Genomic DNA, 21,088 nt, shown 5'->3' with positions numbered 1-21,088 from the left:
CTCCCGGCAATGGCCATCCTGCCAGGTGGCCCTTGCTGCGGCTGGGTGGCGCCCGTGGGGAGGGCCCTTGGTCGGAGTAGGTGGTATCAGGGTGGATGACACGCAATGAAGCGTGGCACATAATCTCCTGCTGGTGGCCAGCCACCAGCAGTCTCTAAGCGTTCGAGGGCTCATTTTAAAGGTAACGTTTATGACCCCAAATCGTTCCCATCCCTGGCCACACCATGGGAGGAACGAAAGGCAATGAATGACAGTGACACGTATTCGCCCCGGTATCTCGTCTGTACCAGAGCTGATGGGGAATGCTTTGTATCCGAGAAGCCTGAGTTCTTTGTAGAGCATTTAGAGGACGGGTTTGGGGAGGTGGAGGGCTTGTCCAAAATGCGCTCTGGTTCAGTTTTGATAAAAACGGGATCCTCTGCCCAGTCAAGCAGGTTACTTGCTTGTGACAAGTAGGGGGATGTTAACGTTACCATCACACCACATAAGAGTTCAAATATGGTCCAGGGTGCTATTTTCCACAGGGATCTACTTTTGAAGTCTGATGACGAGCTGTGCGCCAACTTAGAGCGTAGAGGTGTTCGTTTTGTCCGGCGCGTTCATCGGGGTCCGACGGACAATCAGGTTGCTACCGGTGCCTTCATCTTGGCCTTCGAGGGTGATACATTATCGGAGAACGTCAAGGTGATGGTCTACTGTTGTGACGTCAAGCCCTATATCCCTCCCCCGATGCGCGTCTTTAAGTGCTGGAAGTTCGGCCATATGTCTTCCTGCTGCACTTCCAGCCTCACATGTCGAGATTGCGGACGCCCATCTCATCCCGATACTCCATGTACTCTGCCTCCCATCTGTGTCAACTGTGGAGAGCCTCATTCACCAGACTGCAGGATCTTACAGAAAGAACGCTAAATCATGGAATACAGGACCCTGGACCGAGTGACTCACACTGAGGCTAAGCGCAAATTTGAACAGCTACATCCCGTGCACATGATCCCATCTTACGCCTCAACTGTCACTCCTGCTCAAACTCCTCTAGCTGCAACACAAACAGTCAGCTCTCAGAGTCAGAGGACCTCACCTGCCCCCTTCACGATGGGGGCCACTACTCTCGCTGTTGCTCCCACACCATCTACCTTGGGAGCAGCACCCACTAAACCACCGGGGACACCAGTCCCCACTTCTAAGCCGGAGAAGGGTAAGTCTTCTTCGGCTTCTCTCGCTCGGAAGGTATCCCTTGGGTCACTCCCTTCCCAGGTTCCTACCAGCGGCACAGCAGACACCAAGCAGTAGCTGAAGAAGCCACAGGTCGCTGGTCGTCGAGCTTCGCGATCATCTTCGATCCCGAAGACTGACTCCAATAAGCCCTCTCAACAATGACAACCAAAGGAACAGCGAGAGAAAACGACATTGAAGACCCGTAAGACCAAGGCACCTGCGGTGGCACCTACTCCACCGCTACCTATAAGCTCTGCGTCTGAGGATGTGGTGGAGATTCTTGCGTCCACTGAGGACCTCGATCTCGCCGGTCCCTCAGACGCAATGGATAGCACTTGCACGGGTGCTCCATCGGAGGCAGCAGGTGACCCAGAGGCGTAATCTGCCTTCTCAGTCCCGTCACGCCTTTCTCGGCCATGGACAACACCATCCTCCAGTGGAACTGCAGCGGTTTCTTCCACCATCTAGCTGAGCTCCGCCAACTTATCAGCCTTCACCCTTTCTTCTGCATTGCTCTTCAGGAAACTTGGTTTCCAGCAATGCGAACCTCCGCCCTCCGTGGCTATCGGGGTTATTATAAGAACCGAGCAGCTTATGAAAGAGTGTCTGGTGGCGTCTGCATGTATGTCCTTAACTCTCTTAACATAGTCTCCCCCCAGGGGGTCCACAACTCTTTTGTGGATACGTGCGTGGCGAGCACGGGGCCCCGAGCCATTGCAGCCCAGTATTGCAGCCTAGTATATTATTATTGGCAGCAATTTCATCAACAAAAAATCTTTCCAGATATATGTGCCATTACTTCATTTTATCTTTGAGGTTATTTTCTAACTACACTACATGCTTCTCTCTTTATTTACCTTTGTCAAAATAAAAAAATTAACAACCTTAAATTCTCTCTTAGTATCAACTGTGAGTGCAATTCAGTACATGTGTTATTTTCAATGATACCTAATCTTGCAGATACACTACTAATGGCAATATTCAGAGAGAGAGAGAGAGAGAGAGGTAAACGTTATCAGTTTAATAAAGTAGGATGTTCAAGTAGACCATCTCAATGTTATTAATTTCAACACGTTTATAGATTAACTTGTTTTAATCAACACAGCACGCTTTAAAAGTTACAAGACAATACAAAAGTTCAAATATATCTTCGAAAACTAGTTCAGGTACGTTAGGAGCCTTGTCAATGACTCCCACGCTTTCTTTCTTTCATCGTTCTACACTTCAACTTCCCAGTTGATTTGCTTTAATGACTCTAACCCCAACGAGCCCAAGTGTTCAGCACCTGTTCTTTACAAGCTAGTCTGTAGTTGCGCAGGGTCCTTCCTTAAAGATCAAAGCAGATCGTGCCTTACACATGTCAGGACATCATCGAAGGCAGGCCAAGTGTCCATCTCATTCTAAATTATCCCTTGAGCTGTGGACGTGGGCGTGTGGTCCTGCTCTTTCCCTGGTGTAGCCTGCTTCAGTGTCAATAAAATCGGAGGCCACTCACACATGTCCTGGTCTTCAGTCATCAGTTCACATTTACGCATATCCTGGTCTTCAGTCATTGGATCTCATTCACACACGTCCTGGTCTTCAGTCATTGGATCTCATTCACACATGTCCTGGTCTTCAGTCATTGGATCTCATTCACACATGTCCTGGTCTTCAGTCATTGGATCTCATTCACACACGTCCTGGTCTTCAGTCATTGGATCTCATTCACACACGTTCTGGTCTTCAGTCATTGGATCTCATTCACACACGTACTGGTCTTCAGTCATCTGAAATCATTCACTCATATCCTGATCTTCAGTCAACATGGGCAGTGCACTGAGGTCCTCATCATCTTTGACGGTAGGTGGAATGCATTGTGCTTCAGTAGGGGATAGGGTTATTGCCCACGACCGTTGCTGGTTCAAGGGAGATGGGATATGCCTCTGGCTTACCGCAGATTTCGGCACCCCCCCCCCCCCCCCGCCCTGTGGGTCCAGGGGCAAGAATAGGCCCGTTGTATTCCTACGTGTCGTAAGAGGCGAATAAAAGGAGTCTCAACTGTTTTGGCCTTTACTGTGATGGTCCCTTACGGGTTTCGACCATTACCCTTCCACATTTTCCGTGAGTGTGTACCATCCGGGAAAGGACGCCTTATGTGGTGCATCTTAAATCCATCTTGCTTTAAGATCTGGCACACCCGGTATTGTCATAGAGTTCAACTTACATTGAGCTTCTGGCCACATCAGCTGTAGTATGTTCTGGGTAGCATACATTCCCTCCATTGTGCACTTCCATCTTTGCTCCGTTTATTAATGGATATTCGACACCCGACAATCAGAACAGTAGCCAGTCCGTTGTGGTGGGGTCATCATGTACCGTCTTGGTGGTAGCCACCTGACTAAACAGGGATCGCACTGCTGATAACTGAGCTGCTACCTCCACACACATGCCGAGGAGTAGATGCCTAACCCTGTGGGGCATCAACACTCCCAGCAAAGGCCATCCTGCCAGGTGGTCTTTGCTGTGGCTAGGTGACGCCCATGGGGAGAGCCCCTGGTCGGAGTGGGTGGCATCATGGTGGATGACCCATAATGAAGCGTGGTACATTATCTCTCCTGGTGGGCCTCCACCAGCAGTCTCTAAGAGATCGGGGTCTAACCTCAACGACAAGATATTTGATCAGAGATCATTTCTCTCCATGGCTACTCCATGGGAGGAATGTATGGCTAAAGAAGGTAGTGACGATTAACCGTCCCAGTACCTAGGCTGTACGCCAGTTGATCGTGACCAATTTATGTCGACCAAGCCCCAGTGTTTTGTGGAGCATCTAGAGGACAAGTTCAGTGAGGTGGAGGGCTTGTCAAAACGCGCTCTGGGTCATGGAGGTTGCTCGCTTGCAATAAGTTAAGGGATGTTTCAGTTAGCATCACGCCCCATAAGAGTTTAAACATGGTCCAGGGTATTTTATTCCACAGGGATCTTCTTCTGCAGTTGGACGATGACCTATGTGCCAACCTGGAATGACGAGGTGTTCACTTCATCTGGCGCGTCCATCGGGGTCCGACAGATAATCAGGTAGCCACCGGTGCCTTCAACTTGGCCTTCGAGGGTGACATCTTACCCGAGATGGTCAAGGTGATGGTTTACTGATGTGACATGAAGCCATATATGCCTCCTCCGATGCGGTGTTTTAAATGCTGAAAGTTCGGGCTCATGTCATCCCCTGGTACTTCTGGCATCACATGTCGAGATTGTGGACGTCCTTCGCATCCCAATACACCATGTGCTCCGCCTCCCATCTATGTTAACTGCAGAGAACACCATTCACCCTGCTTGTCGGACTGTAGGATATTCCAGAAAGAATGGGAGATAATTTAATATAAGAGCCTGGACTGCCTGACCTACTCCGAGGCGAGGCGGAGATATGAGAGGCTCCATCCTGTGCCAATGATTTCAACCTACACTGCTGCCACGACGACGGTTCTCAAATCTCCTGTGTCGTCCCGTACAGTTGGATATATGGTCGGTCAGAATCCACCAGCCCCTTGATTGTGGGGGGCACTTAACACCCTGTTCCTCCTTCCCCATCTACTTCAGGAGCAACACCCCCCACCCCCCCCCCCCAAACCACCGGGGACATCAGTCCATCAATCCCAGCCAGAGAACAGTAAGACTTCTTCGGCTACTCTTGCCAGGAAGAGATCTCTTGAGGACATCCCTTCGTAAGTTCCGACCAGCGAAAGAGCGGACACCCCAAGTGGGTGAAACAAACACCCATCCCTGGTCATAGGGCTTCTCAGTCGTCGTCCGACCCTGAGACTGATCCAGTGAAGCCATCCAAGCCTGAACCACCGAAGGCACAGCGAGAGAAGCAGTCCCCAAATATAACGACTTTGCGGTGGCACCCGTCCCACTGCTTCCTACATGGTCTGTGTCTGAGGACGTCGAACTTACCGGTCCCTCTGACACCATGTATAGCACTAGCACAGGTGCTCAATCAGAGGCAGCAGGTGACCCAGCGGCGTAATCTGCCTCACCAGTCCCTTCACGCCTTCCTCAGACATGGACAATATTATCCTCCAGTGGAACTGCAGCGGTTTCTTTCACCATCTAGCTGAGCTCCGACAACTTATCAGACTTGACCCTTTCCTCCGCATTGCTCTTCAGGAAACTTGGTTTCCCGCAATGCGAACCCCCGACCTCCAACACTATCGGGGTTCTTATAAGCACCTGGCAGTTAATGAAAGGGTGTCTGGTGGTGTCTGCATCTATATCCTTCTCTCTTCACAGCGAGTCTGTCCCTCTACAAACACCTTTAGAGGCTCACTGTTCGGGTATGGACGCCACAGGCTGTTACCGTCTGCATTCTTTACCTTCCACAGGATGGTGATGTCGTGCAGCATGTCCTGGCTGCGCTGATAGCCAAATTGCCGCCACCTTTCCTGTTACTGGGCGACTAAAACGCCCATACCCCTTTGTGGGGTGGGTCAGTGGCAACAGGTGGAGGCGCCACCGTAGAGAATTTATTGGCACAGCTTAATCTTTCGATTTTAAATCATCGTGCCTTCCCAAAATTCAGTGTGGCACATGGCACATACTCCGCAATTGCCCTTTCTATCTGCAGCCCTAGCCTCTGTCCAATGGACTGTGCGTGACGACCTGTGTTGTAGTGACCACTATCTGATCCTTCTGTCACTGCCACGGCGTCACTCTTCTGGGCGCCGCTGCAGATGGGCTATGAATAAGGCTGACTGGGACTTGTTCTCCTCAATTGCCGCTATTGAGTCTCTCTCTAATGACGACATTGATGCGGTGGTTCACTCAGTCACCACCAAAATCGTTACTGCCGCAGAATCTGCCATTCCCCGTTCTTAAGGGTCCCCTCGGCGGAGGACTGTGCCTTGGTGCGCGCCTGAGATCGCTGAAGCGATTAAAGATCGCCGGCGGGCGCTCTGGCTTCACAAGCGACATCCCTCCATAGAAACCTCATCGCCTTCAAACGGCTGCGCGCGTGGGCCCGCTGCCTTATCCGCCAACGCAAGCAGGAGTACTGGGAACGGTATGTTTGCACCATTGGCCTCCATGTCTCTCCATCGCGGGTATGGGCCAAGATTCGATACCTCTATGGCCATCGAACCCCTGTCAGCGTCCCACCACTCTCACTGAATGGAGCAGTTTGTACTGACTCCGATGGCATTGAAAACTGCTTGGCAGAGCATTTTGCTCTGAGTTCTGTTTCCACGAATTACCCATGGCCTTCCGCTCCATTGAAGAGCGGATGGAACGTCGTAGCCTTTCGTTTCGCACCCATCATCCACAAATGTACAATGTTCCATTCAGTGAGTGGGAATTTCGCATTGCCCTAGCCGCTTGCCCTGATACCGCTCCTGTGCGAGATCGCATCCACTGTCAGATGCTGAAACGCCTTTCAGTGGACTGCCAGCGACGGCTCCTCGACCTTTACAACCGTATTTGGGTCGAGGGTGAGTTTCCGTCGCAATGGAGGTGGTCAGCTACCGTCCCATTAGCCTCACCAACGTTCTTTGCAAGTTGCTGGAACGGATGGTGAGCCGGCGCTTGCATTGGGTACTGGAGTTTTGGGGCTCTCTGGCTCTGTCTCAGGGTGGGTTCCATAAAGGCACTTCCGCATCCGACAATCTGGTGAGCCTGGAGTCGGCCATCTGTACTACCTTTGCCCGCCGTCAGCACATGGTCGCTATCTTTTTCGATATGCGGAAGGCGTACGATACGACATGGCGTCATCACATCCATTCTACGCTTCATGGACTGGGTCTTCGGGGACCTCTGCCAATCTTTATCCGAAATCTTCTGTCATATCCTACCTTCCGCCTGCAAGTCGCGGTCTCCCTTAGTTCCTCCCGAGTCCAGGAGAAAGTGGTACCACAGCGATCTGTCCTCAGTGTCTGCCTGTGTTTAATTGCAATAAACTGGCTCGCTGCAGCGGTGGGAAATTCTGTCTCCGCTTCCTTGTATGCTGACGACTTCTTTCCCCCCAGGGGGTCCACAACTCTTTTGTGGATACGTGCGTGGCGAGCATGGGGCCCCGAGCTATTGCAGCCGTCTTTCTCTCTGGGGCTGCATTTCCTTCCCCTTCCCCTCCTTTCCCCTCCTTGCTCCTACCTGTCGCCCTTTCCTCTCCCTTTCTTGGTGTCTTTGCATATGTTGGCCCCTGCTATCCTCCTGGTTCTGTTGGTTTTATAATTCGGCTTTGTTGCGTAATCATCTCGTCCTTTTGGCATTCCTTGGTCCCCCTCTGGGGTTTGACCTCCTTTACAAAATTTCTCCTCTGTGGTGTGAGCTATTTGGGGAAGAGCACCTTACCTAGTGTCTCCGACGTGCGCCCTCCTAGTACATTCCACTTTTTCTTTCATGTCGTTGTCTGATGCTAGGGTGCATAGCCTGCACAGTAGCCAGCCCGTTGGTAGGGTCTCTATGTACCCGTTTGGTTGAGCGCCCTGGACACACAGGAATCACACTTCTGATACCTGAGCTGTGACCACCTCATGCATGCCTTGGAGTGGTAGCTCGTCCTCCTGGAGCATCAGAACTCCCAGCAATGGCCGCCATGCCAGACGGTCCTTGCTGTGATTGGGTAGCGCCTGTGAAGAGAGCCCCTGATTGGAGTGGGTGGTATTGGGGCGGACGCTATGCAAATGAAACTCATACGGGTCCAGAACTCTGGCCATTCTTCTGCAGCCGTCTCTTTGCGTGGAACTGATTCTGCAAGTGCTGCTTCTCTTGCCCCTTCTACATCTATACTCCGCGAGCCACCTTACGGTGTGTGGCGGAGGGTACTTATTGTACCACTATCTGATCCCCCCCTTCCGTGTTCCATTCACGAATTGTGCGTGGGAAGAACGACTGCTTGCAAGTCTCCGTATTTGCTCTAATTTCTCGGATCTTTTCGTTGTGATCATTACGCGAGATATATGTGGGCGGTAGTAATATGTTGCCCATCTCTTCCCGGAATGTGCTCTCTCGTAATTTCGATAATAAACCTCTCCGTATTGCGTAACGCCTTTCTTGAAGTGTTCGCCACTGGAGCTTGTTCAGCATCTCCGTAACGCTCTCGCGCTTACTAAATGTCCCCATGACGAATCGCGCTGCTTTTCGCTGGATCATGTCTATCTCTTCTAATAATCCAACCTGGTAAGGGTCCCATACTGATGAGCAATACTCAAGAATCGGACGAACAAGCGTTTTGTAAGCTACTTCTTTCGTCGATGAGTCACATTTTCTTAGAATTCTTCCTATGAATCTCAACCTGGCGCCTGCTTTTCCCACTATTTGTTTTATGTGATCATTCCACTTCAGATCGCTCCGGATAGTAACTCCTAAGTATTTTACGGTCGTTACCGCTTCCAATGATTTACCACCTATGGCATAATCGTACTGGAATGGATTTCTGCCCCTATGTATGCGCATTATATTACATTTATCTACGTTTAGGTAAAGCTGCCAGCTGTCGCACCATGCATTAAACCTCTGCAGGTCCTCCTGGAGTACGTACGAGTCTTCTGATGTTGCTACTTTCTTGTAGACAACCGTGTCATCTGCAAATAGCCTCACGGAGCTACCGATGTTGTCAACTAAGTCATTTATGTATATTGTAAACAATAAAGGTCCTATCACGCTTCCCTGCGGTACTCCCGAAATTACCTCTACATCTGCAGATTTTGAACCGTTAAGAATGACATGTTGTGTTCTTTCTTCTAGGAAATCCTGAATCCAATCACAAACCTGGTCCGATATTCCGTAAGCTCGTATTTTTTTCACTAAACGTAAGTGCGGAACCGTATCAAATGCTTTCCTGAAGTCCAGGAATACGGCATCAATCTGCTCGCCACTGTCTACGGCACTGTGAATTTCTTGGGCAAATAGGGCGAGCTGAGTTTCACATGATCTCTGTTTGCGGAATCCATGTTGGTTATGATGAAGGAGATTTGTATTATCTAAGAACGTCATAATACGAGAACACAAAACATGTTCCATTATTCTACAACAGATTGACGTAAGCGAAATAGGCCTATAATTATTCGCATCTGATTTATGACCCTCCTTGAAAATGGGAACGACCTGCGCTTTCTTCCAGTCGCTAGGTACTTTACGTTCTTCCAGCGATCTACGATAAATTGCTGATAGAAAGGGGGCAAGTTCTTTAGCATAATCACTGTAGAATCTTAAGGGTATCTCGTCTGGTCCGGATGCTTTTCCGCTACTAAGTGATAGCAGTTGTTTTTCAATTCCGATATCGTTTATTTCAATATTTTCCATTTTGGCGTCCGTGCGACGGCTGAAGTCAGGGACCGTGTTACGATTTTCCGCAGTGAAACAGTTTCGGAACACTGAATTCAGTATTTCTGCCTTTCTTCGGTCGTCCTCTGTTTCGGTGCCATCGTGGTCAACGAGTGACTGAGTAGGGGATTTAGATCCGCTTACCGATTTTACATATGACCAAAACTTTTTAGGGTTCTTGTTTAGATTGTTTGCCAATGTTTTATGTTCGAATTCGTTGAATGCTTCTCTCATTGCTCTCTTTACGCTCTTTTTCGCTTCGATCAGCCTTTCCTTATCAGCTATGATTCGACTACTCTTAAACCTATGATGAAGCTTTCTTTGTTTCCGTAGTACCTTTCGTATATGATCGTTATACCACGGTGGATCTTTCCCCTCGCTTTGGACCTTAGTCGGTACGAACTTATCTAAGGCGTACTGGACGATGTTTCTGAATTTTTTCCATTTTTGTTCCACATCCTCTTCCTCAGAAATGAACGTTTGATGGTGGTCACTCAGATATTCTGCGATTTGTGCCCTATCACTCTTGTTAAGCAAATATATTTTCCTTCCTTTCTTGGCATTTCTTATTACACTTGTAGTCATTGATGCAACCACTGACTTATGATCACTGATACCCTCTTCTACATTCACGGAGTCGAAAAGTTCCGGTCTATTTGTTGCTATGAGGTCTAAAACGTTAGCTTCACGAGTTGGTTCTCTAACTATCTGCTCGAAGTAATTCTCGGACAAGGCAGTCAGGATAATGTCACAAGAGTCTCTGTCCCTGGCTCCAGTTCTGATTGTGTGACTATCCCATTCTATACCTGGTAGATTGAAGTCTCCCCCTATTACAATAGTATGATCACGAAACTTCTTCACGACGTTCTGCAGGTTCTCTCTGAGGCGCTCAACTACTACGGTTGCTGATGCAGGTGGTCTATAGAAGCATCCGACTATATCTGACCCACCTTTGATACTTAACTTAACCCAGATTATTTCACATTCGCATTCGCTAATAACTTCACTGGATATTATTGAATTCTTTACTGCTATAAATACTCCTCCACCATTGGCGTTTATCCTATCCTTGCGGTATATATTCCATTCTGTGTCTAGGATTTCGTTACTGTTCACTTCCGGTTTTAACCAACTTTCCGTTCCTAATACTATATGCGCACTATTTCCTTCAATAAGAGATACTAATTCAGGAACCTTGCCCTGGATACTCCTGCAGTTTACCAATATTACGTTAACTTTTCCTGTTTTTCGTCTCTGAGGACGGACGTTCTTTATCAACGATGATAATGTCCTCTCTGGTAAGCCGTCAGGTATTTTATCGTTTCGCCCAAGGGGGGTCCCTCTAACCTAAAAAACCCCCGTGTGCACGCCACACGTACTCTGCTACCCTAGTAGCTGCTTCCGGTGTGTAGTGCACGCCTGACCTGTCTAGGGGGGCCCTACAGTTCTCCACCCAATAACGGAGGTCGATGAATTTGCAACCATTATAGTCGCAGAGTCGTCTGAGCCTCTGGTTTAGACCCTCCACATGGCTCCAAACCAGAGGACCGCGATCGACTCTGGGCACTATGCTGCAGATATTAAGCTCAGCTTGCACTCCGCGTGCGATGCTGGTTGTCTTCACCAAATCAGCCAGCCGCCGGAAGGAACCAAGGATGGCCTCAGAACCCAAGCGGCAGGCGTCATTCGTTCCGACATGTGCTACTATCTGCAGCCGGTCACACCCAGTGCGTTCAATAGCTGCCGGAAGGGCCTCCTCCACATTACGGACGAGACCCCCCGGCAAGCACACCGAGTGCACACTGGCATTCTTCCCCGACCTACCCGCTATTTTCCTAAGGGGCTCCATAACCCGCCTAACGTTGGAGCTCCCTATAACTAATAGACCCGCCCTCTGTGACTGTCGGGACCTTGCCGGAGAATCGGCCACTGGCCCAACAGGCGAGGCATCCTGTGGTGGCTCGGAAACGATGTCATCACGACTAGGAAGCACCCCGTACCTGTTGGAAAGGGGGAAGGCAGCTGCCACGCGGCCAGATCCCACCTTCGCCTTTCGGCCAGGCACGCGCGAGCCCACCACTGTTCGCCATTCACCCTGGAGTGATGGCTGACCGGTAAGATGCTCACTGCCGGAAGACGCAGCGACATCAGGGGTTCCATGTGGTTCCAAGGCCACCGAAGTAGGCATAGGTCTCACCACAGTTGCCCCAACGCCACTACGAGCCGACGCCTGCGCCTCGAGCTCGATGAGCCTAACAGACAAAGCCTCCACCTGCCCCCGAAGAGTGGCCAGTTCTCCTTGCGTCCGCTCACAACAACCACAGTCCCTACACATGACTATGTTTACCCTACTCTATACGGTGACAAATTCCCAAGATAATCTTCTGATGAGCTACTCTGATAATCAAGAAACACTCACTGAAATACGAGACGCGAAAACTACGCTAGGTTTTCCCAGAAAAACTATTTAAAAGCTAAGCGCAGCAAATAAGTACAAAAACGCTTTATACAAACAGTACTCGCTGCTGCTGGTGCTCTCGCTCTGGCTGTCACAAGACAACTGCTGATTCAAGTGACTAGTGGCTAACGGCCGCGAAACAAACAAAAGATGGTTTTAGGGCGCTTTCTGTTCTAAATGATAAAGAAAACACTAAGAAATCTAACACGAAAACTACGTAAAGTTTTATCAAGAACTGTTAGTTACTATGCAGAGCAGATAAACACAAATAGAATCCCTTCCTTAGTGGAAGGTCGTAAACAAAATGCAAAATAAACGCTTTATACAAACAGTACTCGCTGCTATTGGTGCTCTCGCTCTGGCTTCCCTTCCATGGCTACACCCTGGAAAGATGGTCAGGCCCGTCGGCTAGGGGCGAAACCTTTCTCCCGTTACCTAGTTTGCACCAGAACTGATGGAGATACTTTCACCACTAACCTTTATTCTTTGTGGAACACATTGAAGACAAGTTTGCCGAAGTGGACTCCCAGAGCAAGACGAGGTCGGGTTCGTTGGTGATTAAATCTGCTTCAGCTGCCCAATCTGCGGCCCTTCGTGCCTGTACCCATCTTGGCACAATTCCTGTGTCCATTACCCCCCACCAGTCTCTAAATATGGTACAAGGTGTGATTTTTCACACGGACCTCATCCTTCAAACTGATGAGGAACTTCAGGACAATCTCGGATGGTGGGGTGTTCATTTTGTTCGGCGTGTTCAGAAGGGTCCTAAAGACAATCGCATTGATACTGGTGCCTTTATCCTGGCCTTTGAAGGGGATACCCTCCCTGAGAAAGTTATGATTATGGTTTATCGATGTGATGTGAAGCCGTACATCCCACCTCCTATGAGGTGTTTTAAGTGTATGTATTTTGGACACACGTCTTCCTGCTGTTCACAGGCCCCTCTCTGTGGTGACTGGACGTCAACTCCTTGAGGGGAGTCCCTGTGTTCCCCCTCTTGTGTGTGTAAATTGTCATGGTAGTCATTCTCCACGTTCACCAGACTGCCCAGTATATAAGAAGGAAAAGAAGATACTGGAGTATAAGTCCCTCGATCGTTTAACCTACACACAGGCCCATAAGAAATATTCATGTCTTCCCCCTGTGCCCATGACGTGTAGTAATGCCTTGGTTAAATCTTCAACCCCTTCCTCCCCCTTCCTTACCACCATCCAAGACCCCTCTCCTCCCCCCTCCCCTGCTGCTCCCACACCACTTTCTCTGGGCGCTGCTCCCCCTCCCCAGCCAGAGAAGTGTCCCACTACTTCGGCGTCTGACAGTCAAGGGCGCCTCTCCCAGGATGCCCCTTCTTGGCACTTTCCAGGCCAAAGGTCTGCTGCTGCGCGGCGACCGCGAGAGCCGCAGTCTGTCGGCTCCCAGGTCGCCCGATCTCTTTCTGTTACTGATCTTGCTGCAGCTGGCTCCTTCATGCCACACAGCCCTCCTCGATCTCAGCCTGAAAAGAAGAAGAAACATAAGTCCCGGGACAAAGAGCCTCTGCTGTCGCCAGAGGTCCCTTCCCCAACTTCACAACCGGATTCTGACCTGTCGCTCATGGATGTCGCTCCCTCCTTGTCGGTGACGGGTGGGGACCCGGCGGTATGACTGGCTTTAGCGTGTTCAGCCCCCATTTAAACCATCGTTCTGTGGTTCTCCAATGGAATTGTAATGGATACTATCATCACCTTCCGGAATTGAAATCCCTTCTTTCGTCCTAATCGGCAGCTTGTGTGGTTTTCCAGGAATCTCATTTTACTGATGCTCACTCACCGACCCTCCGTGGGTTCCGTGTTTTCTGTCGAAATCGGGTCGGACCCCTGCGGGATTCTGGTGGCGTTTGTACGTTGGTCTGTACAGACATTGCTAGCACGTGGATTCCTCTTCAAACTACATTGGAAGCGGTTGCTGTTAGGGTCCACTTCGACTCTGCGGTCACAGTTTGCAATCTTTATCTCCCTCCTGACAGGAGTCTTACACCTGCTCCCTTAACTCCTCTTCTTCAGCAACTTCCTCCTCCCTTCTTCTCCTTGGGGATTTTAATGCTCATCATCCCTTGTGGGGCAGTGCCTTTCCATCTAGCCAAGGTCTTCTTATAGTCCAATTTATTGCAGACCACGACCTGTGCCTTCTTAATGATGGCTCCCCTACTCATTTCAGTGCCAGTCATGGTACCTTTTCTGCCATTGATCTTTCTCTTTCTTCTCTCTCTCCTCCCTTCATTACACTGGTCGCCACACGACGACCTTTGTGATAGTGACCATTTTCCGTTGATTATCTCGCTCCCTTCCCACTCCCCGATGGACAGGTTACCTCATTGGTCTTTCCAACGTGCTGATTGGCCTGTATATACTGCACAGGTCGTGTTTTCTCCCTCTTTGTCGGGTTGTATTGATTACGTCCTATGTGACGTGTCTGAAGCGATTGTTCGCGCTGCTAGCCTTCCTTACCGCGCTCATCTGGGCCATTTCGTCGCCAGCAAGTCCCATGGTGGAGTACGGCCTGTAACGTTCCCTGGCAAACTCACATTATTAAACAAGAGTTTATTTGTACCATATACGCCGCTCTGGGCAAGTTGTATATATCGTAATTATTGAACAAAAAATATTACTGAATGTGGTGTAAAAGACATTTGTTATTCTCCTTATATTTTTGTTGTAATATTTCTCTGTATTTAGGATACGAATTTTTCTGTATTGATTATGTGATTGTAAAATGTGTCAGTATTTGCGATAGCAGAGATATATATAAAATGTTGTCAGAAGAGAATAATATCGTCAATTTGCAAAGAAATGTTAATAGTCAGCAATACTATTTAAGCACAATGTATTATGTATTCTTTGGTCTTCTCTGTTCAGAAGTCATTGCTGTAGGACACTGTGAAAGAGTTTTTTACGAATGGGTAGACTTCTTTTGTCTCTGTCTGGACTTAGCCGCCATTAGACGATGCGTTACGAATTAATGTGAGTTGTATTGTTGTTTGATCTAAATATATTAGAGTTTATCAAAAGTGTGAATTATTTATGTAAATTAGCTTGCCCACGTCATCTATAAAATTTCTTTAAGAATTTTTCAGCATTTTTTAGCGGTGTTGCTGGGCTGTGCCGCGACCAGCAATAGGCGGCACATTTAAAAAATTATCAAACCCGTAAATCGGGAATAGAAGCATAAAAATCAATAGTGATTTAAGAAATTGTTCTTCTTTTTCAGTGATCCTGTGGCTGATAAAATTTGAATTAATTATACGTTTGTGCATTCGTAGGCGGATAGCTAATGTTAGTTAACATTGAAATTTAAACAGTTTGGTTCTTTCAAAATATCTTAAATGTGTAATGAAGTAGGTTTGATCAGTGATAAATGTCGGCTTGGCAATAATTAAAACATTTTCTGCTAATAGAGGTAATCTTGTGTTCTATGGCTAGTGCCGGGATAAAATTCAGTAAAAATATTTAACAAAAAACCCACTGCATCTGGATAGTGTATGCCAAGGCCGAATGATTTAAAGGACTCAATTCTCAACCTAATATTCTTAACCAGTTCATGAGAGTTCACGTAAATATTATTTTTTCTTTAAATTTACGTAATTCTTAAGAAAGTAAAAATTTTTATTACCACACGAAAATAAGAGAGTGGTTCTACAACAAACTTCGCACGAAAGAAAATTAACTCAAAAGCAAAAGATAAAATTTATTATTCTTCTTTAACGAAATTTCAAATCAATTCCATTCATTACGACCAATTTCGTTAAAGGCCATTGCCATCCGTGATCGCTGCCGAGCTTTGCAACGCTTTAAGAGGCACCCACCTGTAGCCAGCCTTACTACCTTTAAACGCCTCCGCGCTAAAGCCCGTTATTTAATCAAACAGAGCAAGCGGATATGTTGGTATCGATTCGTTTCTTCCCTCGGTTCTACTGTCCCTCTGTCACGGGTATGAGCTACACTTCGCTCTCTCCAAGGTTGCCATCGGCAGTCCACATTCCCAGGCCTTCACCTCCCAGATGGCCTTTGTACGGACCCATTAGTTCTTGCAGAACATCTTGCGACCCATTTTGCAGTGGCATTAGCATCAGCCTCCTATCCAGCTACTTTTCTTCACCAAAAACAGCGGGCTGAAGCTTCCACCTTATGTTTCACCCCTTGTGAGTCAGAATCGTACAACGAACCTTTTACTGAATGGGAATTTCTTTCTACTGTATCTTCTTCTCATCATACGGCCCCTGGCCCAGATTCCAATCATAACCAACTGCTTAAACATCTCAGTGCTCCACAACGGCGACATCATCTTTGGGTGTTTAACCATATCTGGCTCCAGGGTGACTTCCCTTCTCGGTGGAGGGATAGCATCGTGGTTCCTGTCCTTAAGCCTGGTGAGAACCCCCTATCTGTTGACAGCTATCGGCCAATTAGTTTGACCAATGTTGGTTGTAAGTTACTTGAACAGATGGTAGCATGTCGGCTCAATTGGGTCCCCGAATCTCGGGATCTATTGTCCCCTTACCAGTGTGGCTTTCGAGAGGGACGGTCTTCAATCGATGATTTACTTCGCTTGGAATCTGCAGTTCAGCAGGCTTTTTCCCAGCACTGCCATTTGGTTGCAGTGTGTTTTGACCTTCGCAAGGCCTATGACACGGCCTGGCGCCATCACATCTTACTTACCCTTCATCAGTGGGGTCTTCGAGGCCCACTCCCGAGTTTTATCCGCCAGTTCCTGTTCCATCGGTCATTGAGTTCGAGTTGGTAGTGTTTTTAGTTCTCCACAGACCCAGGAGACGGGCATCCCACAGGGTTCTGTCTTGAATGTCCTTCTTTTCCTCATTGCTATCGATCGACTTGTGGCCTCTGTCGGTCCCATGGTCGCCCCTGCGCTGTATGTGGATGATTTCTGCATTTGGGTTAGTTCCTCCTCGATGGCATCTGCAGAACGGGAGCTCCAGGGAGCTCTACGGCGTCCCTCTGCATGGACCCTATCACACGGGTTTCAATTCTCTCCTTCAAAATCGCGGGTGGTCCACTTCTGTCGCTGTACTAAGACCAACCCTGATCCAGAGCTCTATCTAGATGCACAACGATTGCCTGTGGTCCCAGTTTCGTTTCCTGGGTCTTCTTTTCGACAACAAGCTCACTTGGCTGCCCCATATCAGACTCCCGAAGGTAGGATGTTTCTGTAAACTCAATGTCCTTCGCTTCCTTGCCCACTCCTCTTGGGGTGCGGACCGTTCCCTCCTTCTCCGTCTTCATCGTGCTCTAGTTCTGTCTCCCTTGGACTATGGTTGTCAAGTTTATGGTTCAGCTGCTCTTCCACACTGCACATGCTGGATCCAGTCCACCATCTTTGTATCTGTTTTGCCACTGGTGCCTTCCCTACTAGCCCTGTTGATAGTCTCCTGGTTGAAGCTGGGATCCCCCCCCCCCTTTCTATTTGGCGGTCACAGCTTCTGGTGTCTTATACACTCGCTATCCGTTCCTCTCCTACTCATCCTTCCTATTCTATCCTGTTCCCAGATCATGGACGTCGCCCACCCGACTCCTGCCCACGGTCGGGTTTACCGGTTGGGCTCCGGCTTGCGTCTCTTTGCCGTGATTTTCATCTTCCTTCTTTGTCCTGTCTTCCTCGCTCCCTCCCCTCCACCCCCCCTTGGTTAGTTCCTCGGCCTCGAAATCGGATGGATCTCCGCCGAGGTCCGAAAGATTCCATCCCCCCGGTGGTGTTCCGTTCCTTTTTCCGCCAAATACTGTAGGAGTTTCGGGATGCTGTTGTTTTTTACACTGATGGCTCTAAATCTGCTGATCATGTTGGGTATGCCTTCACGTCCTCTGTTGGAACGGAAAATCATCTGCTGCCACCTACATGTGGGGTGTTTACTGCGGAATTGATGGCAGTTTCCCTGGCCCTTACCTTTATTAAACGGTCCCAACACAACCGCGTTTTGTTATGTACAGATTTGATGAGTGGCCTTCTTGCTATTGACTGGTGTTTTTCACGCCATCCCTTCGTCTCTGCCATCCATGACCATCTCGCTGATATTCACCGTGCTGCTTGTTCAATTTACTTCCTTTGGGTCCCTGGCCATGTGGGTATCCCGGGTAATGAGCTCGCTGATCGCTGGGGGAGCAGTCGCTTACCCCTCGTTTACTGTAACCCCACCTGCAGTGGATTTACGGCTTCACATCAAATCCCACTTCGCACAGTCATGGGCCAATTCTTGGGAGGCTACTCCCCTGTCTAATAAACTTCATGCGATTAAGGTGACACCAGGCCCGTGGCGTTCTTCCTTTCGCCTCTCCCGAAAGGACTCGACCACACTGTGTCGTCTCCACATTGGCATACCAGGCTGACCCATGGTTTTCTTTTGCGTGATGAGCCACCCCGACTTTGTGGTTGTGGAGCCTTCCAGTCAGTAGCCCACATTTTGGTTGAATGCCCCCTTCTTTTGGCTCTGTGTGCTAAGTACAGACTTGCCCACACTTTGCCCCCTGCAGGTTCGGGTGTTAGAATAGGCCTGCGGTATTCCTGCCTGTCGTAAGAGGCGACTAAAAGGAGTCTCAAACGTTTCGGCCTTATGTGATGGTCCCCTGTCGGGTTTGACCTCCATATCTCTAAATTTTTCCGAAGAGCGAGCCGATTTGGGAACGGCGCCTTGCTTGGTGCATTGTGTCCATCTTGCGTTGAGAACTTTCGCCAGCTTACTCGTCGTTGCGTTGCAGTCCTGCCTGCTCTCCATCTCTTGGGCATGGATACGCTCCTGCGTGCACTTCCTGCCAAGCAATGTGCAGGACCACTTTCTTCACTGACAGCGACCATGGACCATATGTCACGTAACATCCAGCACAGTAGCCAGTCCGTTGTGGTGGGGCCACCATGTACCCTGTTGGTTGTAGCCCCCTGACAACACAAGGATCGCTCTACTGATGCCTGCGCCGTTAACTCCACACGTGTACCAAGGAGTAGATGCCCATCTCCCTGGGGCATCGGGACTCCGGGCAATGGCCATCCTGCCAGGTGGCTTTTGCTGTGGCTGGATGGCGCCTGTGTGGAGGGCCCTTGGTCGGAGTAGGTGGCATCAGGGTGGATGACAAGCAATGAAGCGTGGCACATCTTCTCTTACTGGTGGCTAGCCACCAGCAGTCTCTAAGCGTTAGGGGGCCTACTTTAAAGGTAACGTTTATGACCCCAAATCGTTCCCCTCCCTCGCCACACCATGGGAGGAACGAAAGGCATTGAATGAAAGTGAGACGTATTCGCCAAGGTATCTTGTCTGTACCAGAGCTGATGGGGACTCCTTTATATCCGTGAAGCCTCAGTTCTTCGTAGAGCATTTAGAGGACAAGTTTGGGGAGGTGGAGGGCTTATCGAAAATGCGGTCTGGATCGGTGTTTATAAAAACGGCATCCTCCGCCCAGTCGCGGGCCTTGCTTGCTTGTAATAAGCTGGGGGATGTCTCCATAACTACCACGCCCCATAAGTCTGAATAAGGTCCAGGGCATTATCTTCCACAGGGATCTCCTTCTACAGTCCGATGACGAGTTGCGCAGCAACTTGGAGCGACGAGGTGTCCATTTCGTCAGGCGCGTCCACCGGGGTCCGAGGGATGAAATTGCCACCGGGGCCTTCATGTTGGCCTTCGAGGGTGACACGTTACCTGAGATGGTCAAGGGGATGCCGTACTGTTGTGATCTCAAGCCATACATCCCTCCCCCAATGCGGCGCTTCAAGTGTTGGAAGCTCGGCCATATGTCTTCACGCTGTGCTTCCGACCTCGTATGTCGTGATTGCGGTCGACCATCCCATCCTGATCATCCCTGTGCCCCGCCTCCAATTTGTGTGAACTGTGGTAAGCACCATCCACCTTGATCGCCGGACTGTCTGCTTCTGCAGAAGGAGCGGAAAATCATGGAAATAAAGACCCTTGACCGACTGACGTACACTGAGGCGAAGTGGAAATATGATCGGCTTCAACCAGTGCGTATGACATCTTCTTATGCCGGAACTGTCACTCCTCCTACTGTTCCATCAGCTCCAGTCAGCTCTGAGTCAAAGGCCCACACCTGCCCCCTTGATGGTGGGGGGCACTAAACTCCCTGTTGCTCCTGCTCCCTCTACTTCAGGAGCAACACCCCCAACCATCGGCGACATCAGTTCCCCCTTCCCAGCCAGAGAAGCGTAAGTCTTCTTCGGCTCCTCTCGCCAGGAAGGGGTCCCTTGGGGACCGCCCTTCACAAGTTCTGACCGGTACAAAAGCAGACACCCGCAAGTGGCTCAAACAACCACCAGTCCCTGATCGTAGGGCCTCACGGTCGTCGTCTGTACCTGAGACTGACCCAGTGAAGCCCTCCCAGCCTGAACAACCGAAGGCACAGCGAGAGAAACAGAAGAAGAAGAAAGTCACCAAGGCTAACGACATTGCGGTGGCACCCATCCCACCCCTTCCTACAAGCTCTGCATCTGAGGACGAGGTGGAGATTCTGGCGTCCACTGAGGACCTCGATCTCGCCGGTCCCTCGGACGCCATGGATAGCGCTAGCACCGGTGCTCAATCGGAGGCAGCAGGTGACCCAGTGGCGTAATCTGCCTTCCAAGTCTTGTCACGCTTTTCTCAGACATGGACAATAGCATCCTCCAGTGGAACTGCAGCGGTTTTATCCACCATATAAGCCGGCCGGAGTGGCCGAGCGGTTAAAGGCGCTAGTCTGGAACCCCACGACCGCTACGGTCGCGGGTTCGAATCCCGCCTCGGGCATGGATGTGCGATGTCCTTAGGTTAGTTAGGTTGAGGTAGATCTAAGTTCTAGGGGACTTATGACCACAGCAGTTGAGTCCCATAGTGCTCAGAGCCATTTGAACCATTTTTCCACCATCTAGCTGAGCTCCAACTTACAGCCTTCACCCTTTCTTCTGCATTGCTTTTCAGGAAACTTGGTTTCCCGTAATGCGAACCCCCGCCCTCCGTGGCTATCGGGGTTATTATAAGAACCGGGCAGCTAATGAAAGGGTGTCTGGTTGCGTCTGCATATATGTCCTTAACTCTCTTCACAGCGAGTCTCACTCTACAAGCACATTTAGAGCCTGTCGCTGTTTGTG

The 21,088-nt window shown here is 49.5% G+C and overlaps 1 non-coding gene across 1 annotated transcript; it reads left to right on the top strand.

Annotated features, from left to right (window-relative positions):
- Nucleotides 1-20,665: 20,665 nt before the first annotated feature.
- Nucleotides 20,666-20,747, top strand: Trnas-gga. The gene is given in 2 exon segments: nt 20,666-20,703; nt 20,713-20,747. It is a non-coding gene; the product is annotated as a tRNA-Ser (tRNA).
- The last annotated feature ends 341 nt before the right edge of the window (nt 20,748-21,088 follow it).

This window comes from Schistocerca americana, chromosome 1 (genome assembly GCF_021461395.2).
Source record: "Schistocerca americana isolate TAMUIC-IGC-003095 chromosome 1, iqSchAmer2.1, whole genome shotgun sequence".
Taxonomy (NCBI): domain Eukaryota; kingdom Metazoa; phylum Arthropoda; class Insecta; order Orthoptera; family Acrididae; genus Schistocerca; species Schistocerca americana.
Note: the sequence above shows the minus strand (reverse complement) of the source record. Positions and strands in the feature narration are given on the sequence as shown.